The sequence below is a fragment of the Carassius gibelio genome, chromosome B12 (genome assembly GCF_023724105.1).
Source record: "Carassius gibelio isolate Cgi1373 ecotype wild population from Czech Republic chromosome B12, carGib1.2-hapl.c, whole genome shotgun sequence".
NCBI classification, from domain to species: Eukaryota; Metazoa; Chordata; class Actinopteri; order Cypriniformes; family Cyprinidae; genus Carassius; species Carassius gibelio.
The window spans coordinates 22,785,115-22,797,281 of record NC_068407.1 but is presented as its reverse complement, the minus strand read 5'-3'; the positions used below and the strand labels follow the sequence as shown (position 1 = coordinate 22,797,281).

General features: G+C 36.9%; 1 pseudogene; it reads right to left on the bottom strand.

Annotated features, from left to right (window-relative positions):
* Positions 1–1,667: 1,667 nt before the first annotated feature.
* Positions 1,668–2,668, bottom strand: LOC127968696 (trace amine-associated receptor 13c-like; annotated as a pseudogene).
* Positions 2,669–12,167: the final 9,499 nt, after the last annotated feature.

Here is a 12,167-nt window from a genome sequence, read left to right as displayed (position 1 = left end):
ACTTAATTTTTGAAACTTTGTCCATGTTTAGCATGGGAATCCAACTCTTTAACAGTGTAAACAACAGTCTATGCATGAACTAGCATTTCACCCCCCCTTTAAGCAATATTGCTGAATTAAAGGGGTCATAAGATGGGATTTAAATCTTTCATTTTTCTTAGGAGTGTTACAAGCTCTTGGTGCATAAAATACAAGATCTGTGAAGTTATAAAGACTAAAGTCTCAAATCCAAAGAGCTATTCTTTATAAGAGTTAAGAGTTAACGGCTTGTTCTAACATGTCCCTACATATCATGATGTGAGAAGAGTTGCATAACACTGCCCAAATGTTCACGCAAAGAAAGGAGGCATAACTTTGATTCTCACTGTAGTATTGTTGCTGCTGCTGTTGTAGAGATGCTGTATGTTTCATTGTGAAAGCAGAACTACATTGTTTTTTGGCCTCCTAAAAGAGAACGATATTCAATCATCATGCCTAACACTGATCCATGCTGGTTGCTGAGGAAATATATCAATTTCTCACTATGAATCACTGGACTGGCTATCACTGTTGCCAAAGCGGAATCCAGCCCGGAGTCGTCACATGTGGTTGTCCCCCCAGCTGGGCCTTTGTCGAATCTGCTGGCCACGCTGTTTTCAAGCCCACTGGCCACCACAACAACCCAAATATTCAGATGCGTGCAGCACTTTTTATGGAGGAATGTTTCCAGAAATTGGGAAATAAGCCTACAATGCTGTCTACACACATATTCTATAAAGTGGGGCAGTTCCAACTATACAAGGACAGTCTGGTTCACAGCCCGTTAGTACATTTTCTTATTAAATGCATCATAAAAACCTAGTTTAAAATTTGACTGTTTGTTTTTAAAGCTCTGAGTGGAACGGACCCCGAATATCTCTGTCATATTTAAACCCAAAGGTCTTCTGAGCAAAGAGTACAGTGAGTACAACTTTTGATTTGATTTTAATATTACGTTGCTAAAAAAGCACATTATGTTTTGTATTTGGGGTAATGCATTGTGTTTATGCAGTTTAAGGTTAAAAACAACAAATGCAACACAACGCATAAAGTACAATATAAGTCATTATAATCAGTAATTATGTCCCCACTGGATGCAGCAAATGCCTTGATTGTAAAAGGTTTTATTGGTTTTGTGTCATTGCGCCAGGACACGGGTGGCATCACAGTATGGTAAGGGCACAACATTTCCATCATGCTTGAGGTATTCAGCACACATGAGGTAATGTTTAGCAGTTACAGTATTCATTTATATGGATGAATCTGAAGTTAATTTGTTTCAGGTGTTTTAATCTGAGGTGTGCTGTAAGCCATTTTAATTATTCACTTTGTGATGAACCACCATGATAATACATATGACCCTTCCCCATAGTTTTATATAGCAGATACAATTGTCCTAATAAGCTAATGCAACACAACTGAAGATTTTGTCACTTAAACTTAAAATAAGTTTGATTAATTGTTAAATTCGGACAAAACCTGCATTTGAACATAGTATAATTATAAAGCAATTATACTCAGTTAAACAAACTGCATGATATTAAAATGTATGTAATGTAAATTATAACTATTATTATTTACCTTTATATCACTTTGTCAATTGCAGTTTTTGTGAAATTGTTCTCAAGATGATGGCTTTATCAGTTTAATTACAATTGATGTTCTGTAAAAATATTGACCAGAGAGGATGCTGGCTGAAATATTTTCAGAGTTAAGATGAGTTTAACTGTCTTTTTAAACCAGGGGTAAAATAAAGCATAGATCATAGGATTCAGACCTGAGTTAATATACAAGACCCACATCAAAACATTTATGGTTGTGGATGAAACTGCTAATATGGAACAGATATAATACGGAATCCAACAAAGCAGATAAACTGTGACAATGATTCCTAATGTCAGAGCAGCTTTGCTCTCAGTTTTCCTTCTCACTGAACCTTCATTTATGCATTTGCCACCCTTCATCAGGGTGTTTATAACTTTCACTTGCTGATGTACAATGTAGAAAATCCTCAAATATAATGATATAATCAGGATACAAGGAAACATAAAACACAAGATCAGATCAGTGACTCTCCAAGCAAAATCCATCATAACAGAACACTCTCCATAACACGTTTGTTTTGCGTGAAATGTCAAAATAACCGTTATTAATTACATAGGCAGTGCTATAAGTTGAGGAGAAAACCCAGCTCAAACAGATGCTTATTAATGTTTTAGTCATGGTTATTTTCTGTGGGTACAGTAAAGGGTGACAAACAGCCACATAACGATCAACAGCAATTAGAACTAAATTACTAAGATGCTGAAATGACTAGCCCCGATATTGACAAAAACAGTCCACAGAAAGTCTCCCCAAAGTACCAGCACATCTCAATCAGCCTTATGGCCTCTATGGGCATCACAAGTCCAATAAGCATGTCGGCCACTGCCAGAGAGAGAATGATCAGGTTTGTTGGAGTGTGAAGCTTCTTGAAGTGAGAGATGGAGATGATCACCTGCAGGTTCAGAAACACAGTCCATGCTGACAGCAATGAAAAAAACAAATACATGACATTGGATTCATTTCTAGAGCGTTTTCCCTTGATGCATGATGAGTTGATGGCTGGAAAGCAATATTGAATCTCATGATCCTCTTCTTCGTAGGCCATGTGTTAGTGTCCTCCTGTTAGGAGTGTGTTCTGCTCTTCTTACTGTCCTTTCATTTATACAGTGTCTGGATCAAACTGACCAGCCCATCTACTGCCCACTCTGAAACTGCATGATTACATTATTTTCCTCCAACCCTTTCAACCTTAATATGCCTGATGTGATCCTTAGACACCTTATTTAGGACCTATGTATTCGTACTATATTTTCTGTAATAACTTTTTATTTTTCTAATGATTATTTTAATTATGTAGACGGGTGGCCCTCTATAGTTTAATCTGTTCCACCACAGTTTCATAATGAACCAAACATATATATATATATATATTTTTTTTTTCTTAACTTTTCATATTCGGTCTCCATCATTGTGCTTTACAATTTAATTAAATATATATTTATTCTTTGCATTAAAGTTTTAGTGGGAAAAAAGACTTTCAAACAACCCTCCTCTCTACCAAACACATTGAGAAAACTACAACAGGTAAATTTGTCAGATGTGTGGACCTTAACAATATCATTAACAATTCTAATTTATACTCAGTACTAATAAGGCTTCTTCTTATCAAGATTTTTAGTCTAAATGCTGTGTTCTGTTAATTTGTGAACTTCATTAGTAGCTCACTTGCCATCAAATAATTACAATAAGTTTGTGCTCTGTTACATTTTTTATAAATAAATTAGTGACCTAGAATATATATATATATATATATATATATATATATATATATATATATATATATATATATATATATATATGTGTGTGTGTATATATATATAAATATATATATATATATATATATATATATATATATATATATATATATATATATATATATATACTGTATAGGTCTTAGGTCTTAAATGTCTAAAGATCACATCAGTGATCAGTCACATTAAAGTTGAAAGTGTTGGAGCAGAATAATGTTATTATGCAGCATCAGAGTGGCCGGTAGATGGGTTGGTCAATCTGATCTAGACACTGTATAAATGAAAGGAGAGTAAGAAGAGCAGAAAAAACTCCTAACAGGAGAAGGCTCACACATGGCCTATGAGACAGAGGATCATGAGATTCAGTACTGCTTTCCTGCCATCAACTCATCATGTATCAAGGGAAAACGCTCCAGACATGAATGCTCCGGACACTTTCTGTTGACTGTTTTTGATAATAACAGGGTTGGTAATTTCAGCATCTCTTAGAAATTTAGCTTTGATTGCTGTTGATCGTTATGTGGCTGTTTGTCACCCTTTACTGCAGTGTTTCCCAACTGGGGGAACGTGTACCCCTAGGGGTACGTGGGATGATTCTCAAAACATAATAATCATGTTATAATATGGAAACCATTCAGTTAAGTCACCCTGTCCTTCCCCCCCCAACTGATTCTCAGCTCGCATGTTCGTGGCCACGCGCGATGCCTAGCGGTAGTGTAACCATAGCAACAGGCAGAGAGTCTAGCTTTGAGTAAACAGAAACACTAGCTAGCTATGGATCGATGGCTAAAAAAACGCGCCGTTCCAAACAGCGGCAGTGCTAGCGGCAGCTCATGTGAACCAATGGAAAAAAGAAAGAAAGCTGATAAGTCAAAGTACCGTCAATTTCATGAAAAAAATGTTGTTTTCGGTTTTACGTCCACATCTACTGAACCGCCTCAGCCGCTGTGTTTCCTCTGCGAGGATGTGCTCTCTAATAATAGCATGAAACCAGCCCATTTACAATGTCACCTAAATACCAAGCATCTTTCCTGTGTCGGTAAGACAGCAGAGTTTTTTCAAAGAAAACTATCAGAATTTAAGGGAAGTCAAGAAAAATTAAAAAAAGCGACTGCAGTGTCAACCAAAGCATTGGAGGCTTCATATGCTCTGTCGCTACTTATGGCTAAATCCAAAAAGCCATTTACTGTTGCTGAGGAGCTAATTTTGCCTGCTGCTGTAATTCTTGCAGTAACAATGATTGATAAGAAAGCAGCTGATGCACTGAAAACGGTACCATTGTCCAATAACACAGTGTGCCGGAGGATTGATGACATGGCCGTTGATATTGTCGATCAAGTAGTGGAAAAGTTAAAACTGTCTGGTTCATTCGCGCTGCAGTTGGACGAATCAACAGATGTTAGCGGAGAAGCCCAGCTTACTGCGTTTGTGCGATACAGAGACATTTCTGAAATTAACGAGCATATTCTATTCTGCAAGAAGCTAACGGGGAGCACTACCGGTAAAGATGTGTTTCACGTTATCGACAGCTTTTTCTCAGAGCACAATCTGGATTGGAAGTCCTGTATTCATGTGTGCACGGATGGTGCTGCACTGGGAGGGTGAAAGGATTAATAGCGCAGATTAAGAAAGTAAACCCTGACATTCAGTGGAATCACTGCATCATCCACAGAGAGGCACTGGCCAGTAAGAGAATGAGTCCCGAGTTACATGAAGTTTTGAATGACGCAGTGAAAGTGATAAACTTTGTCAAATCGCGGCCTCTGAATCACAGACTGTTTGAAAGGCTCTGTCATGACAGTGGCACTGAGCACCAACAGCTACTTCTTCACACCGACGTACATTGGTTATCGAAAGGGAAAGCACTACAGAGGCTTTTGGAGCTGCGCAACGAAGTAAGCCCTTTTTTGGCAGAACACTCACATCCCCTTGTAGTTATGTTGGAGAACACAGACTGGGTAGCATATCTCACTGATATTTTTTAGCAAACTGAACAACCTGAATATAACTTTGCAGGGTAAAGACACACACATCCTAAACATGTATGATAAAGTGTGTGGATTCATGAAGAAGATCAAACTGTGGGAGAGTAAATGTGAAGATGGGGACACAAGTTGTTTCTAGCAGCTCAACAGCTACCTATCTGCAGGTGATGTTGACAGAGCTCCTATAGTGCCACTAGTACAACCAATACTTCCCTGATATTGAAAGCAAGTCTGCCAAACTTGACTGGGTCCGTAATCCTTTCATGACTGAAAGTATGGATAACAACATTCCAACCAGACTACAGGAAAATCTGCTGGATGTGTCCTCAGACCGTGGACTGAAGATGAGGTACTCAGAAACAAACCTGTCACAGTTCTGGTGTGATGTGGAGAAGGAATATCCTGATTTGGGGAAACATGCACTGAATGAACTCCTGCCATTTGGATCTACATATTTATGTGAAGTGACATTTTCATCCATGGCCGTAATCAAGTCCAAGCACAGGAACAAACTTAACTTGGAGAAAAGCCTGATAGCTGCTGTTGCCACACTGCCCCCAAGACTGACCAAGCTTAAGAGTGAGAGACAGGGTCAAGTTTCTCATTAATTGATGAGTCCTTTTGTGTCATACACAGGTCTAAACATATTTAGAGTAGGCTGCTACTATGTATATAAAATGTGATCTTTGTTTTTGTATAATTGGTCTGGACATGTGAAGATGTGAAAATAAAAGTCACACACATATTGAACGAAGACAAGTATGAGTTATTGTAGGAAGTAAAAATATTATTATTTACAGGTAAATTAGATGTTACACTCAGGAAGGATAAAGTGTTTTGGGGCTACATTCCTCTAAAAAGGTTGGGAACCACTGCTTTACTGTATCCACAGAAAATAACCATGATCAAAACATTGATAATCATCTGTCTGAGCTGGGTTTGCACCTCAACTTATAGAACTGTCTTTGTAATTAATAATGGTTATTTTGACATTACACACTAAACAAATATGTGTTATGGAGATTTTATTTTTATTTTAATTTTCCTTGTATCCTGGTCATATCTTTATATTTCAGGATTGTCTATGTTGTACATCAGCAAGTGAAAGTTATAAACACCCTGATGAGGGGTGGCAAATGCATAAATGAAGGTTCAGTGAAAAGGAAATCTGAGAGCAAAGCTGCTCTGACATTAGGAATCATTGTCACAGTTTATCTGCTTTGTTGGATTCCTTACTATATCTGTTTCATATCAGCAGTTTCTTCCACAACCATAAATGTTTTGATGTGGGTCTTGTATATTAACTCAGGTCTGAATCCTATGGTCTATGCTTTATTTTACTCCTGGTTTAAAAAGACAGTTAAACTAATTTTAACTCTGAAAATATTTCAGCCAGCATCCTCTATATTTAATATTTTAAGAGAAGATCAATTGTAATTAATCTAAAAAAGCCATCATTCTGATAACAATTTCACACAAAAAACTGCAATTGCTATAAAGTCATAAAGTTAAATAATCATAATAGTTATAATTTACAGAGCCTGAAGACAAGCTAACTGACGCCCCTAGCAATTTACAAAACTCTTTTCAAAATTTGGATATAAATTGAGATCCCCTGTCAGAAACCACGGCTACCGGGAGGCCATGAAGCCAAAAGACGTGATCTATGACAGTGACTGCTGTCTCCTTGGCTGTCGGTAATTTGGGCAAGGGAATGAAATGTGCCACCTTCGAGAATCGGTCCACTACGGTCAAAACGACCCTCATGCCATTAGAGGGCGGGAGGGAGGTAACAAAATCTAGAGTGATGTGGGACCAGGGTCTCGAAGGGACAGACAGCGGTTGAAGAAGCCCATCAGGAGGCCGGTTAGATGACTTACCACTGGTGCAAACTGAGCAAGCCAAAACAAAATCGCGAACGTCACGAGCCATACATGGCCACCAGAATCATTGTTTAACCAACCCATAAGTTCTACTTATCCCTGGCTGTCAAGCTACATTAGAACAATGCCCCACTGGACGACCTCGGACCTTAACTCCTCCGGCACAAATAAACGGTTCGGTGGACAACCGGACGGAGGCATTACCCCTTGTAAGGCCGTCTTGACCTTCGACTCAACCTCCCATACGAGTGCTGAGACCACTAATTTCTCAGGTAAAATACAAATTCGGGTGACTGCAGTGACCCTCTGATCTGGATACAAACTGGATCTGGTGGCTACGGTGACCTCGGAATAAGAGAGAAACATACTAATATTAGCGTAGGTGCCATTCTTCTAATGATGCAGCAACTACATCGGGTGGTATGGGAAGTTCCCGGTTCCAGTTGACCTAATTAAATGCAGCCTAAAAATCCTTTAACGGATTTGGATATTGAAAGCATATTAGTATGTTATGTGTAAGCCAGGTTAAAGAGATGGGTCTTTAATCTAGATTTAAACTGCCAGAATGCACATGCATCAACAGAAACGGTTTGAGTTTGAGGTTTTTTTTTTTTTTCAGCGAACCGTGCCATCAATATTACCTCAATAATCAATCAATTACGGGCCTAAAACAATCATGCCCGAGCAGACGGATATTAGTACATCTCATCACACCGGCACCCGCGTCTAAATCAGTTGTATGGTCTGATTTTCAGTCTAAAACAGTTGCAGTCTGTTTCGGGAGGTGCGCGCGCAGTCAGCGGAGACTTGCACCTCCCAACTCGCACCGGAGGCTCGCATATTTTTTTCTCAGATTTTGAAAAATCTTTGCGACCAACTTAAAATGCTTCCAAGATCGACTTTTCGACCGTGATCGACGGGTTGATGACACCAGATATAGATGAGCACACTTTTTTTGAGCAAGCATTGATTATGCGTGACACAGTCTCAATTTGTGGGACGCATGAATTTGGCTTCAAACGCTGTGCGCGCACGCGCTACGCAGGATGGGTGGTCACCCTTGCACAGAATACAAACGGACAATTTTTTACAAGGAACACTTTCAAGTGATTCAAACTGTTGAATATGTTCTAGATGCGTCATCTTCAAGAAAGCGTGTTGGTGGAAAGAGAGACATGAATGCAGCGGAATACCCAAGCATGTGGTCCACAGATGCATATACGGCATATCACTGATCAATAACCTGGGAAAATGGCAAATGATCATGAGTCACGTCATATGGAGCGCTCAGATTTTTTAGCACAAGGGTACAATGTAAAGAGATGTGAATTGAATCTCACAAAATTGACAGGAGCGGCTGAGTCTAAGACACACACACACACACACACATACAGAGTCCAAGAGAGGGGTGAAAGAGAGGGGCATGTTTTGGGGGATACAATATTAATCGAGTACTAAGAGGAAACATTTATTAATATATACATTACAGACCAAAAGTTTGGAAACATTACTATTTTTAATATTTTTGAAAGAAGTTTCTTCTGCTGATCAAGCCTGCATTTATTTGATCAAAAATACAGAAAAAATGTAATATTGTGATATATTATTACAATTTTAAATAATTGTTTTTAAGTTTATTATACTTTAAATTATCATTTATTTCTGTGATGCAAAGGTGAATTTTTAGGATCATTATCACCTGATCCTTTAGAAATCATTCTAATATGATGATTCATTATCAAAGTTGGAAACAGTTCTGCTGCTTAATATTTTTTCAGAACATGTGATACTTTTTTAGGATACTTTGATGAATAAAAAGTAAAAAAAAAAAAAAAAAAAGCTATGTTTTTAAAATATAAATATTTTGTAATAACAATATACAGTGATCAGTAATTTGGGGTCAGTATTTTTTTTCTTTCTTTCCTTTTTTAAATAAAATAAATACTTTTATTCAGCAAGGATGTGTTAAATGGATAAAAAGTGATAGTAAAGAAATTATATCATTAGAATATATACTATTACAAATGTTTTTTTTTATTTTGAATAAATGCAGTTCTTTTTAACCTTTTATTCAGAACTGTTTCCAACACTCATAATAAATCAGAATATTAGAATGATTTCTAAATGATCATGTGATAGACTGGATGTTACATGTGACATTGACGAATGGAGTAATTCAATTCTGAAAATTCAGCTTTGCATCACAGGAATAAATTATTGTTTTAAAAGTATATTCAAATAGAAAACTATTATTTTAAATTGTAATAATATTTCACAATATTACAGTTTTTTTCTGTATTTTTGATCAAATAAATGCAGGCTTGATGAGCAGAAGAAACTTCTTTCAAAAACATTAAAAACATTAAAAATATATATAATTTAAAACCTTCATTATACAGTTTATTTATCGGTTGTTTTATTTCCATTTAATTATTAAGATTTTATTTAAAACCTTCATTATGCATCTTTTTTATTGAATGTTTTATTTCTATTTAATTATTATGATTTTTATTTAAAACTTTTATTATACAACTTCTTTATTGATTGTTTTAGCTACATTTAATTATCAGGATTATATTTTAAAAGTTTTATTATATCCCTGTGAAACGATTTATAAAGTCAGCAGATTATATTTGGGGGTAAATCCACTCGTATTATGATATGAGCTCACATTCTCTTGTTCTTGATTAATTCATCTCAACACGCTGTCCGTATTTTCAAGGAGAAACCTCGCCAAGCACAAATTACTGTTGTGCGGCTTTCTCTGCACCAAAGTCAGCCTTTCCATCATCTCTTCTTCCAAATCCTTCTCTGGGTTTTAAGTGAGTATAAGAAGCCCATGTCTATGTATTTTTCACAGGTCTTTTTCTTATTTCCTGAGAAATTCAAGGGGCCCGTATTTATCTAAGCGAATGCAATCCAATGCCGCCGGCTGCTGGGGAAACCCTGCCTCAAGTGACAGGCCATAAAATCTTTCACCCTAAGCTCACCTGTGGCCTGATGGTGAAGCACAGACAAGATTTCTCTTTCACCTAGAGGACACCTGCCTCTGGATTTTACAAACAGATGACTGTAACACTAGTCATTGGTATAATCCCTAATGACATGATATATTACTAAACAGATGACATATCACAGCTGCCGATTATTTACGGATGTTGTAAATATTGAGTAATTTCTTGGCTGATGACATATGAACATGATTTATTACAAACAGATGTCATATCACATGTTGTAACAACAGCTGTGACCATTAAAAGGTCAAAAGGTCAAAGCCATGCTGGTGGGGGAGGGGTAAAGGTCAAAAGGACAAAGCCATGTGGGTGGTCTGGGAGGGGTAGAGGTCAAAAGGCCAAACTCATTAATCAAATTTTTGAAGGGGGTGTAGTATACTCACTACTCTAATTTCCAATGACATATATTATACATATACATGCTGTTAACACTTGTGCTACATGCAGATGTGATCCTCAAGTGCATCAATCATTCAGGTGCAATAAAGGTGCAAAACAAACACAGGCAAACACACACTGATGCAATAGCTACTGTTTTCTATTGCAAAGTCAGTGATTTAAGAATTATTTAAAAAATGTATAATCAATCCATTAAAATAATCCAAAAGCGGTTTACAAAAATGTAATAAAAGGAAAAGTGTGTGAGCTTTCAAAACTAACTAGTTTGTTTAATTTTATAGTGCTTTTTTACAGACCAGATCAGTTGTACAATCATATCTGTGCTTCTGAAATTATTATATTTTCCTATGTAGTGTAGTAGTTAGCTTTGTCTTTTTCGTACATGGCCGCTTGTCAAGCATGAAAAATCACTTTTAAAAACAAGTTTAATTTAAATTCTGAATAAATTATTGTTTATGGCAAAAATTAAAATTAAAATAATAATTAAATAAATGAATTAAAAAAAACTTGAACATGACCACACGATTAAACTTTTTAAAAAATGTCTCAGTTAGAAAGAAGTTATGAGTATTATAGAACTCAGCACTGTACAAAAAAAACTGACAAACATGTCTGTGTTTGGCTACATTGCTCACCCCTGTAAAAATGCATTGTAATCATTTGATGCTTTCCAAAGCAGAAGGGCAGATCCACTGTATTGTTTGCCAAAATATATTTTGCTATGCTATTATTATAAAGAAAACAGGTCCCTAGACCAGGGGTTATGGGCAGCTTTTGTGTTTGTATATTAGAGCTTTTAACATTTCCCAAAATTTCCAATTCCCATGAATTCCCAAAAATGTCCATAATTTCCTGTTAAGTTTCAAACTTGTAATATTTCCAAACCCCAGTGTTGATGGTATACCTGCTAAAAGCGCAAGCTACATTTGTTACAGTTGAAATCGAAAATGACATAAAAAGTAATACACAACATGAGTGAGCTACAAAAGGTTAAGCTGTCAGGTGTGTGGAACATTAACAATTTTGTTAACAATTCTAGTTTATAATCAGTAGTAATAAGGCTTCTTCTGATCAAAATCTTTAGTCTAAATGCTGTATTCTATTAATGTGTAAACTCTTCAAATCTGTGAAGATGATGTGCGCCAGGTCTTCAAGAAGAACAAAAGAAGAAAAGCACCAGGCCCAGATGGTGTTACACCAGCCTGTCTGAAAATCTGTGCTGACCAGCTGGCCCCCATCTTTTCACAGATCTTCAACAGATCCCTGGAGTTGTGTGAAGTACCTTCCTGCTTCAAACGCTCCACCATCATCCCCATCCCAAAGAAACCCAAGATAACAGGACTTAACGACTACAGACCTGTGGCTCTAACGTCTGTCGTCATGAAGTCGTTTGAAAAACTGGTTCTGGGTTATCTGAAGGACATCACTGGACCCTTACTGGACCCCCTGCAGTTTGCTTACCGAGCAAACAGGTCCGTGGATGATGCAATCAACATAGGATTGCACTTCATC